An 18,343-nucleotide genomic window follows, 5' to 3' on the forward strand; every position below is an offset into this window, starting at 1 on the left:
CTCTGTGCGAGGGAAGGGAAGGGCCAGTGCAGGGCTCCTCCAGCGGTTGCTTGGCCGCCCAGGCTCAGCGCCGCACGGAGTGCACCAGGCTCCCAGGGCCCCTGGCTGGGGTCTGCAGCCCCGCACACCCGGAGGCTGACTCCCTGGGCGCCCAGCAGCTGCCTCACACACGTAGCTTCCCTAGCGCTCTCCTCCCCAGCAGAGACGTGTGCAGCTGGTTGGGGCCTGCCCCTGCGTGCCTGGGCTCCCGCCCACAGCCCCAGCTCAGGGCAAGCAGCCCCTGAGCCAAGACCTGCAGGAGGCGCAGAGCGCCCCCACCTGGAAGCCGAGTGAACAGCTGGCGGGGAGGCGAGCCTCCTCGAGGGAAGAAGAGGCAGCCCAGCCTCGTTTGGCTCAAGCCCTACTTGGCTGGAGCCGAGTGCGCCTCCAGGACGGCAGAGCTCCAGCTCTGCTCAGAGGCCCGTTCTGGCAGAGTTGCTGGCGCGAGGCTGCTCTGCCCTGGGCGAGCCTTGCCCAGACTTGCCTCGCTGCTAGGCTTCCTGCCCAGGAAGGAGCAGGCTGCGCGAGGCTGGGAGACGCCACTGGCGCCTTCCTGGCCTCAGCTCCGCTCCTGCCTTGCCTTTGCACCTAGGCCCCAGGCGTCCTTGGGGAGGGCTTAGGGGCCGGTGGCTTGCACACTCCCAAGGGCTCCAGCAGGAAGAGCTCTGTGCGAGGGAAGGGAAGGGCCAGTGCAGGGCTCCTCCAGCGGTTGCTTGGCCGCCCAGGCTCAGCGCCGCACGGAGTGCACCAGGCTCCCAGGGCCCCTGGCTGGGGTCTGCAGCCCCGCACACCCGGAGGCTGACTCCCTGGGCGCCCAGCAGCTGCCTCACACACGTAGCTTCCCTAGCACTCTCCTCCCCAGCAGAGAGGTGTGCAGCTGGTTGGGGCCTGCCCCTGCGTGCCTGGGCTCCCGCCCACAGCCCCAGCTCAGGGCAAGCAGCCCCTGAGCCAAGACCTGCAGGAGGCGCAGAGCGCCCCCACCTGGAAGCCGAGTGAACAGCTGGCGGGGAGGCGAGCCTCCTCGAGGGAAGAAGAGGCAGCCCAGCCTCGTTTGGCTCAAGCCCTACTTGGCTGGAGCCGAGTGCGCCTCCAGGACGGCAGAGCTCCAGCTCTGCTCAGAGGCCCGTTCTGGCAGAGTTGCTGGCGCGAGGCTGCTCTGCCCTGGGCGAGCCTTGCCCAGACTTGCCTCGCTGCTAGGCTTCCTGCCCAGGAAGGACCAGGCTGCGCGAGGCTGGGAGACGCCACTGGCGCCTTCCTGGGCTCAGCTCCGCTCCTGCCTTGCCTTTGCACCTAGGCCCCAGGCGTCCTTGGGGAGGGCTTAGGGGCCGGTGGCTTGCACACTGCCAAGGACTCCAGCAGGAAGAGCTCTGTGCGAGGGAAGGGAAGGGCCAGTGCAGGGCTCCTCCAGTGGTTGCTTGGCCGCCCAGGCTCAACGCCGCACGGAGTGCCCCAGGCTCCCAGGGCCCCTGGTTGGGGTCTGCAGCCCCGCACACCCGGAGGCTGACTCCCTGGGCGCCCAGCAGCTGCCTCACACACGTAGCTTCCCTAGCGCTCTCCTCCCCAGCAGAGACGTGTGCAGCTGGTTGGGGCCTGCCCCTGCGTGCCTGGGCTCCCGCCCACAGCCCCAGCTCAGGGCAAGCAGCCCCTGAGCCAAGACCTGCAGGAGGCGCAGGGCGCCCCCACCTGGAAGCCGAGTGAACAGCTGGCGGGGAGGCGAGCCTCCTCGAGGGAAGAAGAGGCAGCCCAGCCTCGTTTGGCTCAAGCCCTACTTGGCTGGAGCCGAGTGCGCCTCCAGGACGGCAGAGCTCCAGCTCTGCTCAGAGGCCCGATCTGGCAGAGTTGCTGGCGCGAGGCTGCTCTGCCCTGGGCGAGCCTTGCCCAGACTTGCCTCGCTGCTAGGCTTCCTGCCCAGGAAGGAGCAGGCTGCGCGAGGCTGGGAGACGCCACTTGCGTCTTCCTGGCCTCAGCTCCGCTCCTGCCTTGCCTTTGCACCTAGGCCCCAGGCGTCCTTGGGGAGGGCTTCGGGGCCGGTGGCTTGCACACTGCCAAGGGCTCCAGCAGGAAGAGCTCTGTGCGAGGGAAGGGAAGGGCCAGTGCAGGGCTCCTCCAGTGGTTGCTTGGCCGCCCAGGCTCAGCGCCGCACGGAGTGCACCAGGCTCCCAGGGCCCCTGGCTGGGGTCTGCAGCCCCGCACACCCAGAGGCTGACTCCCTGGGCGCCCAGCAGCTGCCTCACACACGTAGCTTCCCTAGCGCTCTCCTCCCCAGCAGAGACGTGTGCAGCTGGTTGGGGCCTGCCCCTGCGTGCCTTGGCTCCCGCCCACAGCCCCAGCTCAGGGCAAGCAGCCCCTGAGCCAAGACCTGCAGGAGGCGCAGAGCGCCCCCACCTGGAAGCCGAGTGAACAGCTGGCGGGGAGGCGAGCTTCCTCGAGGGAAGAAGAGGCAGCCCAGCCTCGTTTGGCTCAAGCCCTACTTGGCTGGAGCCGAGTGCGCCTCCAGGACGGCAGAGCTCCAGCTCTGCTCAGAGGCCCGATCTGGCAGAGTTGCTGGCGCGAGGATGCTCTGCCCTGGGCGAGCCTTGCCCAGACTTGCCTCGCTGCTAGGCTTCCTGCCCAGGAAGGAGCAGGCTGCGCGAGGCTGGGAGACGCCACTGGCGCCTTCCTGGCCTCAGCTCCGCTCCTGCCTTGCCTTTGCACCTAGGCCCCAGGCGTCCTTGGGGAGGGCTTAGGGGCCGGTGGCTTGCACACTGCCAAGGACTCCAGCAGGAAGAGCTCTGTGCGAGGGAAGGGAAGGGCCAGTGCAGGGCTCCTCCAGTGGTTGCTTGGCCGCCCAGGCTCAACGCCGCACGGAGTGCCCCAGGCTCCCAGGGCCCCTGGTTGGGGTCTGCAGCCCCGCACACCCGGAGGCTGACTCCCTGGGCGCCCAGCAGCTGCCTCACACACGTAGCTTCCCTAGCGCTCTCCTCCCCAGCAGAGACGTGTGTAGCTGGTTGGGGCCTGCCCCTGCGTGCCTGGGCTCCCGCCCACAGACCCAGCTCAGGGCAAGCAGCCCCTGAGCCAAGACCTGCAGGAGGCGCAGGGCGCCCCCACCTGGAAGCCGAGTGAACAGCTGGCGGGGAGGCGAGCCTCCTCGAGGGAAGAAGAGGCAGCCCAGCCTCGTTTGGCTCAAGCCCTACTTGGCTGGAGCCGAGTGCGCCTCCAGGACGGCAGAGCTCCAGCTCTGCTCAGAGGCCCGTTCTGGCAGAGTTGCTGGCGCGAGGCTGCTCTGCCCTGGGCGAGCCTTGCCCAGACTTGCCTCGCTGCTAGGCTTCCTGTCCAGGAAGGAGCAGGCTGCGCGAGGCTGGGATACGCCACTGGCGCCTTCCTGGCCTCAGCTCGGCTCCTGCCTTGCCTTTGCACCTAGGCCCCAGGCGTCCTTGGGGAGGGCTTAGGGGCCGGTGGCTTGCACACTGCCAAGGGATCCAGCAGGAAGAGCTCTGTGCGAGGGAAGGGAAGGGCCAGTGCAGGGCTTCTCCAGCGGTTGCTTGGCCGCCCAGGCTCAGCGCCGCACGGAGTGCACCAGGCTCCCAGGGCCCCTGGCTGGGGTCTGCAGCCCCGCACACCCGGAGGCTGACTCCCTGGGCGCCCAGCAGCTGCCTCACACACGTAGCTTCCCTAGCGCTCTCCTCCCCAGCAGAGACGTGTGCAGCTGGTTGGGGCCTGCCCCTGCGTGCCTTGGCTCCCGCCCACAGCCCCAGCTCAGGGCAAGCAGCCCCTGAACCAAGACCTGCAGGAGGCGCAGAGCGCCTCCACATGGAAGCCGAGTGAACAGCTGGCGGGGAGGCGAGCTTCCTCGAGGGAAGAAGAGGCAGCCCAGCCTCGTTTGGCTCAAGCCCTACTTGGCTGGAGCCGAGTGCGCCTCCAGGACGGCAGAGCTCCAGCTCTGCTCAGAGGCCCGATCTGGCAGAGTTGCTGGCGCGAGGCTGCTCTGCCCTGGGCGAGCCTTGCCCAGACTTGCCTCGCTGCTAGGCTTCCTGCCCAGGAAGGAGCAGGCTGCGCGAGGCTGGGAGACGCCACTGGCGCCTTCCTGGCCTCAGCTCCGCTCCTGCCTTGCCTTTGCACCTAGGCCCCAGGCGTCCTTGGGGAGGGCTTAGGGGCTGGTGGCTTGCACACTGCCAAGGACTCCAGCAGGAAGAGCTCTGTGCGAGGGAAGGGAAGGGCCAGTGCAGGGCTCCTCCAGTGGTTGCTTGGCCGCCCAGGCTCAACGCCGCACGGAGTGCCCCAGGCTCCCAGGGCCCCTGGTTGGGGTCTGCAGCCCCGCACACCCGGAGGCTGACTCCCTGGGCGCCCAGCAGCTGCCTCACACACGTAGCTTCCCTAGCGCTCTCCTCCCCAGCAGAGACGTGTGCAGCTGGTTGGGGCCTGCCCCTGCGTGCCTGGGCTCCCGCCCACAGCCCCAGCTCAGGGCAAGCAGCCCCTGAGCCAAGACCTGCAGGAGGCGCAGGGCGCCCCCACCTGGAAGCCGAGTGAACAGCTGGCGGGGAGGCGAGCCTCCTCGAGGGAAGAAGAGGCAGCCCAGCCTCGTTTGGCTCAAGCCCTACTTGGCTGGAGCCGAGTGCGCCTCCAGGACGGCAGAGCTCCAGCTCTGCTCAGAGGCCCGATCTGGCAGAGTTGCTGGCGCGAGGCTGCTCTGCCCTGGGCGAGCCTTGCCCAGACTTGCCTCGCTGCTAGGCTTCCTGCCCAGGAAGGAGCAGGCTGCGCGAGGCTGGGAGACGCCACTGGCGCCTTCCTGGTCTCAGCTCCGCTCCTGCCTTGCCTTTGCACCTAGGCCCCAGGCTTCCTTGGGGAGGGCTTAGGGGCCGGTGGCTTGCACACTGCCAAGGGCTCCAGCAGGAAGAGCTCTGTGCGAGGGAAGGGAAGGGCCAGTGCAGGGCTCCTCCAGCGGTTGCTTGGCCGCCCAGGCTCAGCGCCGCACGGAGTGCACCAGGCTCCCAGGGCCCCTGGCTGGGGTCTGCAGCCCCGCACACCCGGAGGCTGACTCCCTGGGCGCCCAGCAGCTGCCTCACACACGTAGCTTCCCTAGCGCTCTCCTCCCCAGCAGAGACGTGTGCAGCTGGTTGGGGCCTGCCCCTGCGTGCCTAGGCTCCCGCCCACAGCCCCAGCTCAGGGCAAGCAGCCCCTGAGCCAAGACCTGCAGGAGGCGCAGAGCGCCCCCACCTGGAAGCCGAGTGAACAGCTGGCGGGGAGGCGAGCCTCCTCGAGGGAAGAAGAGGCAGCCCAGCCTCGTTTGGCTCAAGCCCTACTTGGCTGGAGCCGAGTGCGCCTCCAGGACGGCAGAGCTCCAGCTCTGCTCAGAGGCCCGTTCTGGCAGAGTTGCTGGCGCGAGGCTGCTCTGCCCTGGGCGAGCCTTGCCCAGACTTGCCTCGCTGCTAGGCTTCCTGCCCAGGAAGGAGCAGGCTGCGCGAGGCTGGGATACGCCACTGGCGCCTTCCTGGCCTCAGCTCCGCTCCTGCCTTGCCTTTGCACCTAGGCCCCAGGCGTCCTTGGGGAGGGCTTAGGGGCCGGTGGCTTGCACACTGCCAAGGGATCCAGCAGGAAGAGCTCTGTGCGAGGGAAGGGAAGGGCCAGTGCAGGGCTTCTCCAGCGGTTGCTTGGCCGCCCAGGCTCAGCGCCGCACGGAGTGCCCCAGTCTCCCAGGGCCCCTGGCTGGGGTCTGCAGCCCCGCACACCCAGAGGCTGACTCCCTGGGTGCCCAGCAGCTGCCTCACACACGTAGCTTCCCTAACGCTCTCCTTCCCAGCAGAGACGTGTGCAGCTGGTTGGGGCCTGCCCCTGCGTGCCTTGGCTCCCGCGCACAGCCCCAGCTCAGGGCAAGCAGCCCCTGAGCCAAGACCTGCAGGAGGCGCAGAGCGCCCCCACCTGGAAGCCGAGTGAACAGCTGGCGGGGAGGCGAGCTTCCTCGAGGGAAGAAGAGGCAGCCCAGCCTCGTTTGGCTCAAGCCCTACTTGGCTGGAGCCGAGTGCGCCTCCAGGACGGCAGAGCTCCAGCTCTGCTCAGAGGCCTGATCTGGCAGAGTTGCTGGCGCGAGGCTGCTCTGCCCTGGGCGAGCCTTGCCCAGACTTGCCTCGCTGCTAGGCTTCCTGCCCAGGAAGGAGCAGGCTGCGCGAGGCTGGGAGACGCCACTGGCGCCTTCCTGGCCTCAGCTCCGCTCCTGCCTTGCCTTTGCACCTAGGCCCCAGGCGTCCTTGGGGAGGGCTTAGGGGCCGGTGGCTTGCACACTGCCAAGGACTCCAGCAGGAAGAGCTCTGTGCGAGGGAAGGGAAGGGCCAGTGCAGGGCTCCTCCAGTGGTTGCTTGGCCGCCCAGGCTCAACGCCGCACGGAGTGCCCCAGGCTCCCAGGGCCCCTGGTTGGGGTCTGCAGCCCCGCACACCCGGAGGCTGACTCCCTGGGCGCCCAGCAGCTGCCTCACACACGTAGCTTCCCTAGCGCTCTCCTCCCCAGCAGAGACGTGTGTAGCTGGTTGGGGCCTGCCCCTGCGTGCCTGGGCTCCCGCCCACAGACCCAGCTCAGGGCAAGCAGCCCCTGAGCCAAGACCTGCAGGAGGCGCAGGGCGCCCCCACCTGGAAGCCGAGTGAACAGCTGGCGGGGAGGCGAGCCTCCTCGAGGGAAGAAGAGGCAGCCCAGCCTCGTTTGGCTCAAGCCCTACTTGGCTGGAGCCGAGTGCGCCTCCAGGACGGCAGAGCTCCAGCTCTGCTCAGAGGCCCGTTCTGGCAGAGTTGCTGGCGCGAGGCTGCTCTGCCCTGGGCGAGCCTTGCCCAGACTTGCCTCGCTGCTAGGCTTCCTGTCCAGGAAGGAGCAGGCTGCGCGAGGCTGGGATACGCCACTGGCGCCTTCCTGGCCTCAGCTCGGCTCCTGCCTTGCCTTTGCACCTAGGCCCCAGGCGTCCTTGGGGAGGGCTTAGGGGCCGGTGGCTTGCACACTGCCAAGGGATCCAGCAGGAAGAGCTCTGTGCGAGGGAAGGGAAGGGCCAGTGCAAGGCTTCTCCAGCGGTTGCTTGGCCGCGCAGGCTCAGCGCCGCACGGAGTGCACCAGGCTCCAAGGGCCCCTGGCTGGGGTCTGCAGCCCCGCACACCCGGAGGCTGACTCCCTGGGCGCCCAGCAGCTGCCTCACACACGTAGCTTCCCTAGCGCTCTCCTCCCCAGCAGAGACGTGTGCAGCTGGTTGGGGCCTGCCCCTGCGTGCCTTGGCTCCCGCCCACAGCCCCAGCTCAGGGCAAGCAGCCCCTGAACCAAGACCTGCAGGAGGCGCAGAGCGCCTCCACATGGAAGCCGAGTGAACAGCTGGCGGGGAGGCGAGCTTCCTCGAGGGAAGAAGAGGCAGCCCAGCCTCGTTTGGCTCAAGCCCTACTTGGCTGGAGCCGAGTGCGCCTCCAGGACGGCAGAGCTCCAGCTCTGCTCAGAGGCCCGATCTGGCAGAGTTGCTGGCGCGAGGCTGCTCTGCCCTGGGCGAGCCTTGCCCAGACTTGCCTCGCTGCTAGGCTTCCTGCCCAGGAAGGAGCAGGCTGCGCGAGGCTGGGAGACGCCACTGGCGCCTTCCTGGCCTCAGCTCCGCTCCTGCCTTGCCTTTGCACCTAGGCCCCAGGCGTCCTTGGGGAGGGCTTAGGGGCCGGTGGCTTGCACACTGCCAAGGACTCCAGCAGGAAGAGCTCTGTGCGAGGGAAGGGAAGGGCCAGTCCAGGGCTCCTCCAGTGGTTGCTTGGCCGCCCAGGCTCAACGCCGCACGGAGTGCCCCAGGCTCCCAGGGCCCCTGGTTGGGGTCTGCAGCCCCGCACACCCGGAGGCTGACTCCCTGGGCGCCCAGCAGCTGCCTCACACACGTAGCTTCCCTAGCGCTCTCCTCCCCAGCAAAGACGTGTGCAGCTGTTTGGGGCCTGCCCCTGCGTGCCTGGGCTCCCGCCCACAGCCCCAGCTCAGGGCAAGCAGCCCCTGAGCCAAGACCTGCAGGAGGCGCAGGGCGCCCCCACCTGGAAGCCGAGTGAACAGCTGGCGGGGAGGCGAGCCTCCTCGAGGGAAGAAGAGGCAGCCCAGCCTCGTTTGGCTCAAGCCCTACTTGGCTGGAGCCGAGTGCGCCTCCAGGACGGCAGAGCTCCAGCTCTGCTCAGAGGCCCGATCTGGCAGAGTTGCTGGCGCGAGGCTGCTCTGCCCTGGGCGAGCCTTGCCCAGACTTGCCTCGCTGCTAGGCTTCCTGCCCAGGAAGGAGCAGGCTGCGCGAGGCTGGGAGACGCCACTGGCGCCTTCCTGGTCTCAGCTCCGCTCCTGCCTTGCCTTTGCACCTAGGCCCCAGGCTTCCTTGGGGAGGGCTTAGGGGCCGGTGGCTTGCACACTGCCAAGGGCTCCAGCAGGAAGAGCTCTGTGCGAGGGAAGGAAGGGCCAGTGCAGGTCTCCTCCAGCGGTTGCTTGGCCGCCCAGGCTCAGCGCCGCACGGAGTGCACCAGGCTCCCAGGGTCCCTGGCTGGAGTCTGCAGCCCCGCACACCCGGAGGCTGACTCCCTGGGAGCCCAGCAGCTGCCTCACACACGTAGCTTCCATAGCGCTCTCCTCCCCAGCAGAGACGTGTGCAGCTGGTTGGGGCCTGCCCCTGCGTGCCTGGGCTCCCCCCCACAGCCCCAGCTCAGGGCAAGAAGCCCCTGAGCCAAGACCTGCAGGAGGCGCAGAGCGCCCCCACCTGGAAGCCGAGTGAACAGCTGGCGGGGAGGCGAGCCTCCTCGAGGGAAGAAGAGGCAGCCCAGCCTCGTTTGGCTCAAGCCCTACTTGGCTGGAGCCGAGTGCGCCTCCAGGACGGCAGAGCTCCAGCTCTGCTCAGAGGCCCGTTCTGGCAGAGTTGCTGGCGCGAGGCTGCTCTGCCCTGGGCGAGCCTTGCCCAGACTTGCCTCGCTGCTAGGCTTCCTGCCCAGGAAGGAGCAGGCTGCGCGAGGCTGGGAGACGCCACTGGCGCCTTCCTGGCCTCAGCTCCGCTCCTGCCTTGCCCTTGCACCTAGGCCCCAGGTGACCTTGGGGATGGCTTAGGGGCCGGTGGCTTGCACACTGCCAAGGACTCCAGCAGGAAGAGCTCTGTGCGAGGGAAGGGAAGGGCCAGTGCAGGGCTCCTCCAGCGGTTGCTTGGCCGCCCAGGCTCAGCGCCGCACGGAGTGCACCAGGCTCCCAGGGCCCCTGGCTGGGGTCTGCAGCCCCGCACACCCGGAGGCTGACTCCCTGGGCGCCCAGCAGCTGCCTCACACACGTAGCTTCCCTAGCGCTCTCCTCCCCAGCAGAGACGTGTGCAGCTGGTTGGGGCCTGCCCCTGCGTGCCTAGGCTCCCGCCCACAGCCCCAGCTCAGGGCAAGCAGCCCCTGAGCCAAGACCTGCAGGAGGCGCAGAGCGCCCCCACCTGGAAGCCGAGTGAACAGCTGGCGGGGAGGCGAGCCTCCTCGAGGGAAGAAGAGGCAGCCCAGCCTCGTTTGGCTCAAGCCCTACTTGGCTGGAGCCGAGTGCGCCTCCAGGACGGCAGAGCTCCAGCTCTGCTCAGAGGCCCGTTCTGGCAGAGTTGCTGGCGCGAGGCTGCTCTGCCCTGGGCGAGCCTTGCCCAGACTTGCCTCGCTGCTAGGCTTCCTGCCCAGGAAGGAGCAGGCTGCGCGAGGCTGGGATACGCCACTGGCGCCTTCCTGGCCTCAGCTCCGCTCCTGCCTTGCCTTTGCACCTAGGCCCCAGGCGTCCTTGGGGAGGGCTTAGGGGCCGGTGGCTTGCACACTGCCAAGGGATCCAGCAGGAAGAGCTCTGTGCGAGGGAAGGGAAGGGCCAGTGCAGGGCTTCTCCAGCGGTTGCTTGGCCGCCCAGGCTCAGCGCCGCACGGAGTGCCCCAGTCTCCCAGGGCCCCTGGCTGGGGTCTGCAGCCCCGCACACCCAGAGGCTGACTCCCTGGGCGCCCAGCAGCTGCCTCACACACGTAGCTTCCCTAGCGCTCTCCTTCCCAGCAGAGACGTGTGCAGCTGGTTGGGGCCTGCCCCTGCGTGCCTTGGCTCCCGCCCACAGCCCCAGCTCAGGGCAAGCAGCCCCTGAGCCAAGACCTGCAGGAGGCGCAGAGCGCCCCCACCTGGAAGCCGAGTGAACAGCTGGCGGGGAGGCGAGCTTCCTCGAGGGAAGAAGAGGCAGCCCAGCCTCGTTTGGCTCAAGCCCTACTTGGCTGGAGCCGAGTGCGCCTCCAGGACGGCAGAGCTCCAGCTCTGCTCAGAGGCCCGATCTGGCAGAGTTGCTGGCGCGAGGCTGCTCTGCCCTGGGCGAGCCTTGCCCAGACTTGCCTCGCTGCTAGGCTTCCTGCCCAGGAAGGAGCAGGCTGCGCGAGGCTGGGAGACGCCACTGGCGCCTTCCTGGCCTCAGCTCCGCTCCTGCCTTGCCTTTGCACCTAGGCCCCAGGCGTCCTTGGGGAGGGCTTAGGGGCCGGTGGCTTGCACACTGCCAAGGACTCCAGCAGGAAGAGCTCTGTGCGAGGGAAGGGAAGGGCCAGTGCAGGGCTCCTCCAGTGGTTGCTTGGCCGCCCAGGCTCAACGCAGCACGGAGTGCCCCAGGCTCCCAGGGCCCCTGGTTGGGGTCTGCATCCCCGCACACCCGGAGGCTGACTCCCTGGGCGCCCAGCAGCTGCCTCACACACGTAGCTTCCCTAGCGCTCTCCTCCCCAGCAGAGACGTGTGCAGCTGGTTGGGGCCTGCCCCTGCGTGCCTGGGCTCCCGCCCACAGCCCCAGCTCAGGGCAAGCAGCCCCTGAGCCAAGACCTGCAGGAGGCGCAGGGCGCCCCCACCTGGAAGCCGAGTGAACAGCTGGCGGGGAGGCGAGCCTCCTCGAGGGAAGAAGAGGCAGCCCAGCCTCGTTTGGCTCAAGCCCTACTTGGCTGGAGCCGAGTGCGCCTCCAGGACGGCAGAGCTCCAGCTCTGCTCAGAGGCCCGATCTGGCAGAGTTGCTGGCGCGAGGCTGCTCTGCCCTGGGCGAGCCTTGCCCAGACTTGCCTCGCTGCTAGGCTTCCTGCCCAGGAAGGAGCAGGCTGCGCGAGGCTGGGAGACGCCACTTGCGTCTTCCTGGCCTCAGCTCCGCTCCTGCCTTGCCTTTGCACCTAGGCCCAGGCGTCCTTGGGGAGGGCTTAGGGGCCGGTGGCTTGCACACTGCCAAGGGCTCCAGCAGGAAGAGCTCTGTGCGAGGGAAGGGAAGGGCCAGTGCAGGGCTCCTCCAGTGGTTGCTTGGCCGCCCAGGCTCAGCGCCGCACGGAGTGCACCAGGCTCCCAGGGCCCCTGGCTGGGGTCTGCAGCCCCCCACACCCGGAGGCTGACTCCCTGGGCGCCCAGCAGCTGCCTCACAAACGTAGCTTCCCTAGCGCTCTCCTCCCCAGCAGAGACGTGTGCAGCTGGTTGGGGCCTGCCCCTGCGTGCCTGGGCTCCCGCCCACAGCCCCAGCTCAGGGCAAGCAGCCCCTGAACCAAGACCTGCAGGAGGCGCAGAGCGCCCCCACCTGGAAGCCGAGTGAACAGCTGGCGGGGAGGCGAGCCTCCTCGAGGGAAGAAGAGGCAGCCCAGCCTCGTTTGGCTCAAGCCCTACTTGGCTGGAGCCGAGTGCGCCTCCAGGACGGCAGAGCTTCAGCTCTGCTCAGAGGCCCGTTCTGGCAGAGTTGCTGGCGTGAGGCTGCTCTGCCCTGGGCGAGCCTTGCCCAGACTTGCCTCGCTGCTAGGCTTCCTGCCCTGGAAGGAGCAGGCTGCGCGAGGCTGGGCGACGCCACTGGCGCCTTCCTGGCCTCAGCTCCGCTCCTGTCTTGCTTTTGCACCTAGGCCCCAGGCGTCCTTGGGGAAGGCTTAGGGGCCGGAGGCTTGCACACTGCCAAGGGCTCCAGCAGGAAGAGCTCTGTGCGAGGGAAGGGAAGGGCCAGTGCAGGGCTCCTCCAGCGGTTGCTTGGCCGCCCAGGCTCAGCGCCGCACGGAGTGCACCAGGCTCCCAGGGCCCCTGGCTGGGGTCTGCAGCCCCGCACACCCGGAGGCTGACTCCCTGGGCGCCCAGCAGCTGCCTCACACACGTAGCTTCCCTAGCGCTCTCCTCCCCAGCAGAGACGTGTGCAGCTGGTTGGGGCCTGCCCCTGCGTGCCTGGGCTCCCGCCCACAGCCCCAGCTCAGGGCAAGCAGCCCCTGAGCCAAGACCTGCAGGAGGCGCAGAGCGCCCCCACCTGGAAGCCGAGTGAACAGCTGGCGGGGAGGCGAGCCTCCTCGAGGGAAGAAGAGGCAGCCCAGCCTCGTTTGGCTCAAGCCCTACTTGGCTGGAGCCGAGTGCGCCTCCAGGACGGCAGAGCTCCAGCTCTGCTCAGAGGCCCGTTCTGGCAGAGTTGCTGGCGCGAGGCTGCTCTGCCCTGGGCGAGCCTTGCCCAGACTTGCCTCGCTGCTAGGCTTCCTGCCCAGGAAGGAGCAGGCTGCGCGAGGCTGGGAGACGCCACTGGCGCCTTCCTGGCCTCAGCTCCGCTCCTGCCTTGCCTTTGCACCTAGGCCCCAGGCGTCCTTGGGGAGGGCTTAGGGGCCGGTGGCTTGCACACTCCCAAGGGCTCCAGCAGGAAGAGCTCTGTGCGAGGGAAGGGAAGGGCCAGTGCAGGGCTCCTCCAGCGGTTGCTTGGCCGCCCAGGCTCAGCGCCGCACGGAGTGCACCAGGCTCCCAGGGCCCCTGGCTGGGGTCTGCCGCCCCGCACACCCGGAGGCTGACTCCCTGGGCGCCCAGCAGCTGCCTCACACACGTAGCTTCCCTAGCACTCTCCTCCCCAGCAGAGACGTGTGCAGCTGGTTGGGGCCTGCCCCTGCGTGCCTGGGCTCCCGCCCACAGCCCCAGCTCAGGGCAAGCAGCCCCTGAGCCAAGACCTGCAGGAGGCGCAGAGCGCCCCCACCTGGAAGCCGAGTGAACAGCTGGCGGGGAGGCGAGCCTCCTCGAGGGAAGAAGAGGCAGCCCAGCCTCGTTTGGCTCAAGCCCTACTTGGCTGGAGCCGAGTGCGCCTCCAGGACGGCAGAGCTCCAGCTCTGCTCAGAGGCCCGTTCTGGCAGAGTTGCTGGCGCGAGGCTGCTCTGCCCTGGGCGAGCCTTGCCCAGACTTGCCTCGCTGCTAGGCTTCCTGCCCAGGAAGGAGCAGGCTGCGCGAGGCTGGGAGACGCCACTGGCGCCTTCCTGGCCTCAGCTCCGCTCCTGCCTTGCCTTTGCACCTAGGCCCCAGGCGTCCTTGGGGAGGGCTTAGGGGCCGGTGGCTTGCACACTGCCAAGGACTCCAGCAGGAAGAGCTCTGTGCGAGGGAAGGGAAGGGCCAGTGCAGGGCTCCTCCAGTGGTTGCTTGGCCGCCCAGGCTCAACGCCGCACGGAGTGCCCCAGGCTCCCAGGGCCCCTGGTTGGGGTCTGCAGCCCCGCACACCCGGAGGCTGACTCCCTGGGCGCCCAGCAGCTGCCTCACACACGTAGCTTCCCTAGCGCTCTCCTCCCCAGCAGAGACGTGTGCAGCTGGTTGGGGCCTGCCCCTGCGTGCCTGGGCTCCCGCCCACAGCCCCAGCTCAGGGCAAGCAGCCCCTGAGCCAAGACCTGCAGGAGGCGCAGGGCGCCCCCACCTGGAAGCCGAGTGAACAGCTGGCGGGGAGGCGATCCTCCTCGAGGGAAGAAGAGGCAGCCCAGCCTCGTTTGGCTCAAGCCCTACTTGGCTGGAGCCGAGTGCGCCTCCAGGACGGCAGAGCTCCAGCTCTGCTCAGAGGCCCGATCTGGCAGAGTTGCTGGCGCGAGGCTGCTCTGCCCTGGGCGAGCCTTGCCCAGACTTGCCTCGCTGCTAGGCTTCCTGCCCAGGAAGGAGCAGGCTGCGCGAGGCTGGGAGACGCCACTTGCGTCTTCCTGGCCTCAGCTCCGCTCCTGCCTTGCCTTTGCACCTAGGCCCCAGGCGTCCTTGGGGAGGGCTTCGGGGCCGGTGGCTTGCACACTGCCAAGGGCTCCAGCAGGAAGAGCTCTGTGCGAGGGAAGGGAAGGGCCAGTGCAGGGCTCCTCCAGTGGTTGCTTGGCCGCCCAGGCTCAGCGCCGCACGGAGTGCACCAGGCTCCCAGGGCCCCTGGCTGGGGTCTGCAGCCCCCCACACCCGGAGGCTGACTCCCTGGGCGCCCAGCAGCTGCCTCACACACGTAGCTTCCCTAGCGCTCTCCTCCCCAGCAGAGACGCGTGTAGCTGGTTGGGGCCTGCCCCTGCGTGCCTGGGCTCCCGCCCACAGACCCAGCTCAGGGCAAGCAGCCCCTGAGCCAAGACCTGCAGGAGGCGCAGGGCGCCCCCACCTGGAAGCCGAGTGAACAGCTGGCGGGGAGGCGAGCCTCCTCGAGGGACGAAGAGGCAGCCCAGCCTCGTTTGGCTCAAGCCCTACTTGGCTGGAGCCGAGTGCGCCTCCAGGACGGCAGAGCTCCAGCTCTGCTCAGAGGCCCGTTCTGGCAGAGTTGCTGGCGCGAGGCTGCTCTGCCCTGGGCGAGCCTTGCCCAGACTTGCCTCGCTGCTAGGCTTCCTGTCCAGGAAGGAGCAGGCTGCGCGAGGCTGGTATACGCCACTGGCGCCTTCCTGGCCTCAGCTCCGCTCCTGCCTTGCCTTTGCACCTAGGCCCCAGGCGTCCTTGGGGAGGGCTTAGGGGCCGGTGGCTTGCACACTGCCAAGGGATCCAGCAGGAAGAGCTCTGTGCGAGGGAAGGGAAGGGCCAGTGCAGGGCTTCTCCAGCGGTTGCTTGGCCGCCCAGGCTCAGCGCCGCACGGAGTGCACCAGGCTCCCAGGGCCCCTGGCTGGGGTCTGCAGCCCCGCACACCCAGAGGCTGACTCCCTGGGCGCCCAGCAGCTGCCTCACACACGTAGCTTCCCTAGCGCTCTCCTCCCCAGCAGAGACGTGTGCAGCTGGTTGGGGCCTGCCCCTGCGTGCCTTGGCTCCCGCCCACAGCCCCAGCTCAGGGCAAGCAGCCCCTGAACCAAGACCTGCAGGAGGCGCAGAGCGCCTCCACATGGAAGCCGAGTGAACAGCTGGCGGGGAGGCGAGCTTCCTCGAGGGAAGAAGAGGCAGCCCAGCCTCGTTTGGCTCAAGCCCTACTTGGCTGGAGCCGAGTGCGCCTCCAGGACGGCAGAGCTCCAGCTCTGCTCAGAGGCCCGATCTGGCAGAGTTGCTGGCGCGAGGCTGCTCTGCCCTGGGCGAGCCTTGCCCAGACTTGCCTCGCTGCTAGGCTTCCTGCCCAGGAAGGAGCAGGCTGCGCGAGGCTGGGAGACGCCACTGGCGCCTTCCTGGCCTCAGCTCCGCTCCTGCCTTGCCTTTGCACCTAGGCCCCAGGCGTCCTTGGGGAGGGCTTAGGGGCCGGTGGCTTGCACACTGCCAAGGACTCCAGCAGGAAGAGCTCTGTGCGAGGGAAGGGAAGGGCCAGTGCAGGGCTCCTCCAGTGGTTGCTTGGCCGCCCAGGCTCAACGCCGCACGGAGTGCCCCAGGCTCCCAGGGCCCCTGGTTGGGGTCTGCAGCCCCGCACACCCGGAGGCTGACTCCCTGGGCGCCCAGCAGCTGCCTCACACACGTAGCTTCCATAGCGCTCTCCTCCCCAGCAGAGACGTGTGCAGCTGGTTGGGGCCTGCCCCTGCGTGCCTGGGCTCCCGCCCACAGCCCCAGCTCAGGGCAAGCAGCCCCTGAGCCAAGACCTGCAGGAGGCGCAGGGCGCCCCCACCTGGAAGCCGAGTGAACAGCTGGCGGGGAGGCGAGCCTCCTCGAGGGAAGAAGAGGCAGCCCAGCCTCGTTTGGCTCAAGCCCTACTTGGCTGGAGCCGAGTGCGCCTCCAGGACGGCAGAGCTCCAGCTCTGCTCAAAGGCCCGATCTGGCAGAGTTGCTGGCGCGAGGCTGCTCTGCCCTGGGCGAGCCTTGCCCAGACTTGCCTCGCTGCTAGGCTTCCTGCCCAGGAAGGAGCAGGCTGCGCGAGGCTGGGAGACGCCACTGGCGCCTTCCTGGTCTCAGCTCCGCTCCTGCCTTGCCTTTGCACCTAGGCCCCAGGCTTCCTTTGGGAGGGCTTAGGGGCCGGTGGCTTGCACACTGCCAAGGGCTCCAGCAGGAAGAGCTCTGTGCGAGGGAAGGAAGGGCCAGTGCAGGTCTCCTCCAGCGGTTGCTTGGCCGCCCAGGCTCAGCGCCGCACGGAGTGCACCAGGCTCCCAGGGCCCCTGGCTGGAGTCTGCAGCCCCGCACACCCGGAGGCTGACTCCCTGGGCGCCCAGCAGCTGCCTCACACACGTAGCTTCCATAGCGCTCTCCTCCCCAGCAGAGACGTGTGCAGCTGGTTGGGGCCTGCCCCTGCGTGCCTGGGCTCCCCCCCACAGCCCCAGCTCAGGGCAAGAAGCCCCTGAGCCAAGACCTGCAGGAGGCGCAGAGCGCCCCCACCTGGAAGCCGAGTGAACAGCTGGCGGGGAGGCGAGCCTCCTCGAGGGAAGAAGAGGCAGCCCAGCCTCGTTTGGCTCAAGCCCTACTTGGCTGGAGCCGAGTGCGCCTCCAGGACGGCAGAGCTCCAGCTCTGCTCAGAGGCCCGTTCTGGCAGAGTTGCTGGCGCGAGGCTGCTCTGCCCTGGGCGAGCCTTGCCCAGACTTGCCTCGCTGCTAGGCTTCCTGCCCAGGAAGGAGCAGGCTGCGCGAGGCTGGGAGACGCCACTGGCGCCTTCCTGGCCTCAGCTCCGCTCCTGCCTTGCCTTTGAACCTAGGCCTCAGGCGTCCTTGGGGAGGGCTTAGGGGCCGGTGGCTTGGACACTGCCAAGGGCTCCAGCAGGAAGAGCTCTGTGCGAGGGAAGGGAAGGGCCAGTGCAGGGCTCCTCCAGCGGTTGCTTGGCCGCCCAGGCTCAGCGCCGCACGGAGTGCACCAGGCTCCCAGGGCCCCTGGCTGGGGTCTGCAGCCCCGCACACCCGGAGGCTGACTCCCTGGGCGCCCAGCAGCTGCCTCACACACGTAGCTTCCCTAGCGCTCTCCTCCCCAGCAGAGACGTGTGCAGCTGGTTGGGGCCTGCCCCTGCGTGCCTGGGCTCCCGCGCACAGCCCCAGCTCAGGGCAAGCAGCCCCTGAGCCAAGACCTGCAGGAGGCGCAGAGCGCCCCCACCTGGAAGCCGAGTGAACAGCTGGCGGGGAGGCGAGCCTCCTCGAGGGAAGAAGAGGCAGCCCAGCCTCGTTTGGCTCAAGCCCTACTTGGCTGGAGCCGAGTGCGCCTCCAGGACGGCAGAGCTCCAGCTCTGCTCAGAGGCCCGTTCTGGCAGAGTTGCTGGCGCGAGGCTGCTCTGCCCTGGGCGAGCCTTGCCCAGACTTGCCTCGCTGCTAGGCTTCCTGCCCAGGAAGGAGCAGGCTGCGCGAGGCTGGGAGACGCCACTGGCGCCTTCCTGGCCTCAGCTCCGCTCCTGCCTTGCCCTTGCACCTAGGCCCCAGGCGTCCTTGGGGAGGGCTTAGGGGCCGGTGGCTTGCACACTGCCAAGGACTCCAGCAGGAAGAGCTCTGTGCGAGGGAAGGGAAGGGCCAGTGCAGGGCTCCTCCAGCGGTTGCTTGGCCGCCCAGGCTCAGCGCCGCACGGAGTGCACCAGGCTCCCAGGGCCCCTGGCTGGGGTCTGCAGCCCCGCACACCCGGAGGCTGACTCCCTGGGCGCCCAGCAGCTGCCTCACACACGTAGCTTCCCTAGCGCTCTCCTCCCCAGCAGAGACGTGTGCAGCTGGTTGGGGCCTGCCCCTGCGTGCCTGGGCTCCCGCGCACAGCCCCAGCTCAGGGCAAGCAGCCCCTGAGCCAAGACCTGCAGGAGGCGCAGAGCGCCCCCACCTGGAAGCCGAGTGAACAGCTGGCGGGGAGGTGAGCCTCCTCGAGGGAAGAAGAGGCAGCCCAGCCTCGTTTGGCTCAAGCCCTACTTGGCTGGAGCCGAGTGCGCCTCCAGGACGGCAGAGCTTCAGCTCTGCTCAGAGGCCCGTTCTGGCAGAGTTGCTGGCGTGAGGCTTCTCTGCCCTGGGCGAGCCTTGCCCAGACTTGCCTCGCTGCTAGGCTTCCTGCCCTGGAAGGAGCAGGCTGCGCGAGGCTGGGAGACGCCACTGGCGCCTTCCTGGCCTCAGCTCCGCTCCTGCCTTGCTTTTGCACCTAGGCCCCAGGCGTCCTTGTGGAAGGCTTAGGGGCCGGAGGTTTGCACACTGCCAAGGGCTCCAGCAGGAAGAGCTCTGTGCGAGGGAAGGGAAGGGCCAGTGCAGGGCTCCTCCAGCGGTTGCTTGGCCGCCCAGGCTCAGCGCCGCACGGAGTGCACCAGGCTCCC

The sequence above is a fragment of the Ovis canadensis genome, chromosome 19, assembly GCF_042477335.2.
Source record: "Ovis canadensis isolate MfBH-ARS-UI-01 breed Bighorn chromosome 19, ARS-UI_OviCan_v2, whole genome shotgun sequence".
Taxonomy (NCBI): Eukaryota; Metazoa; Chordata; class Mammalia; order Artiodactyla; family Bovidae; genus Ovis; species Ovis canadensis.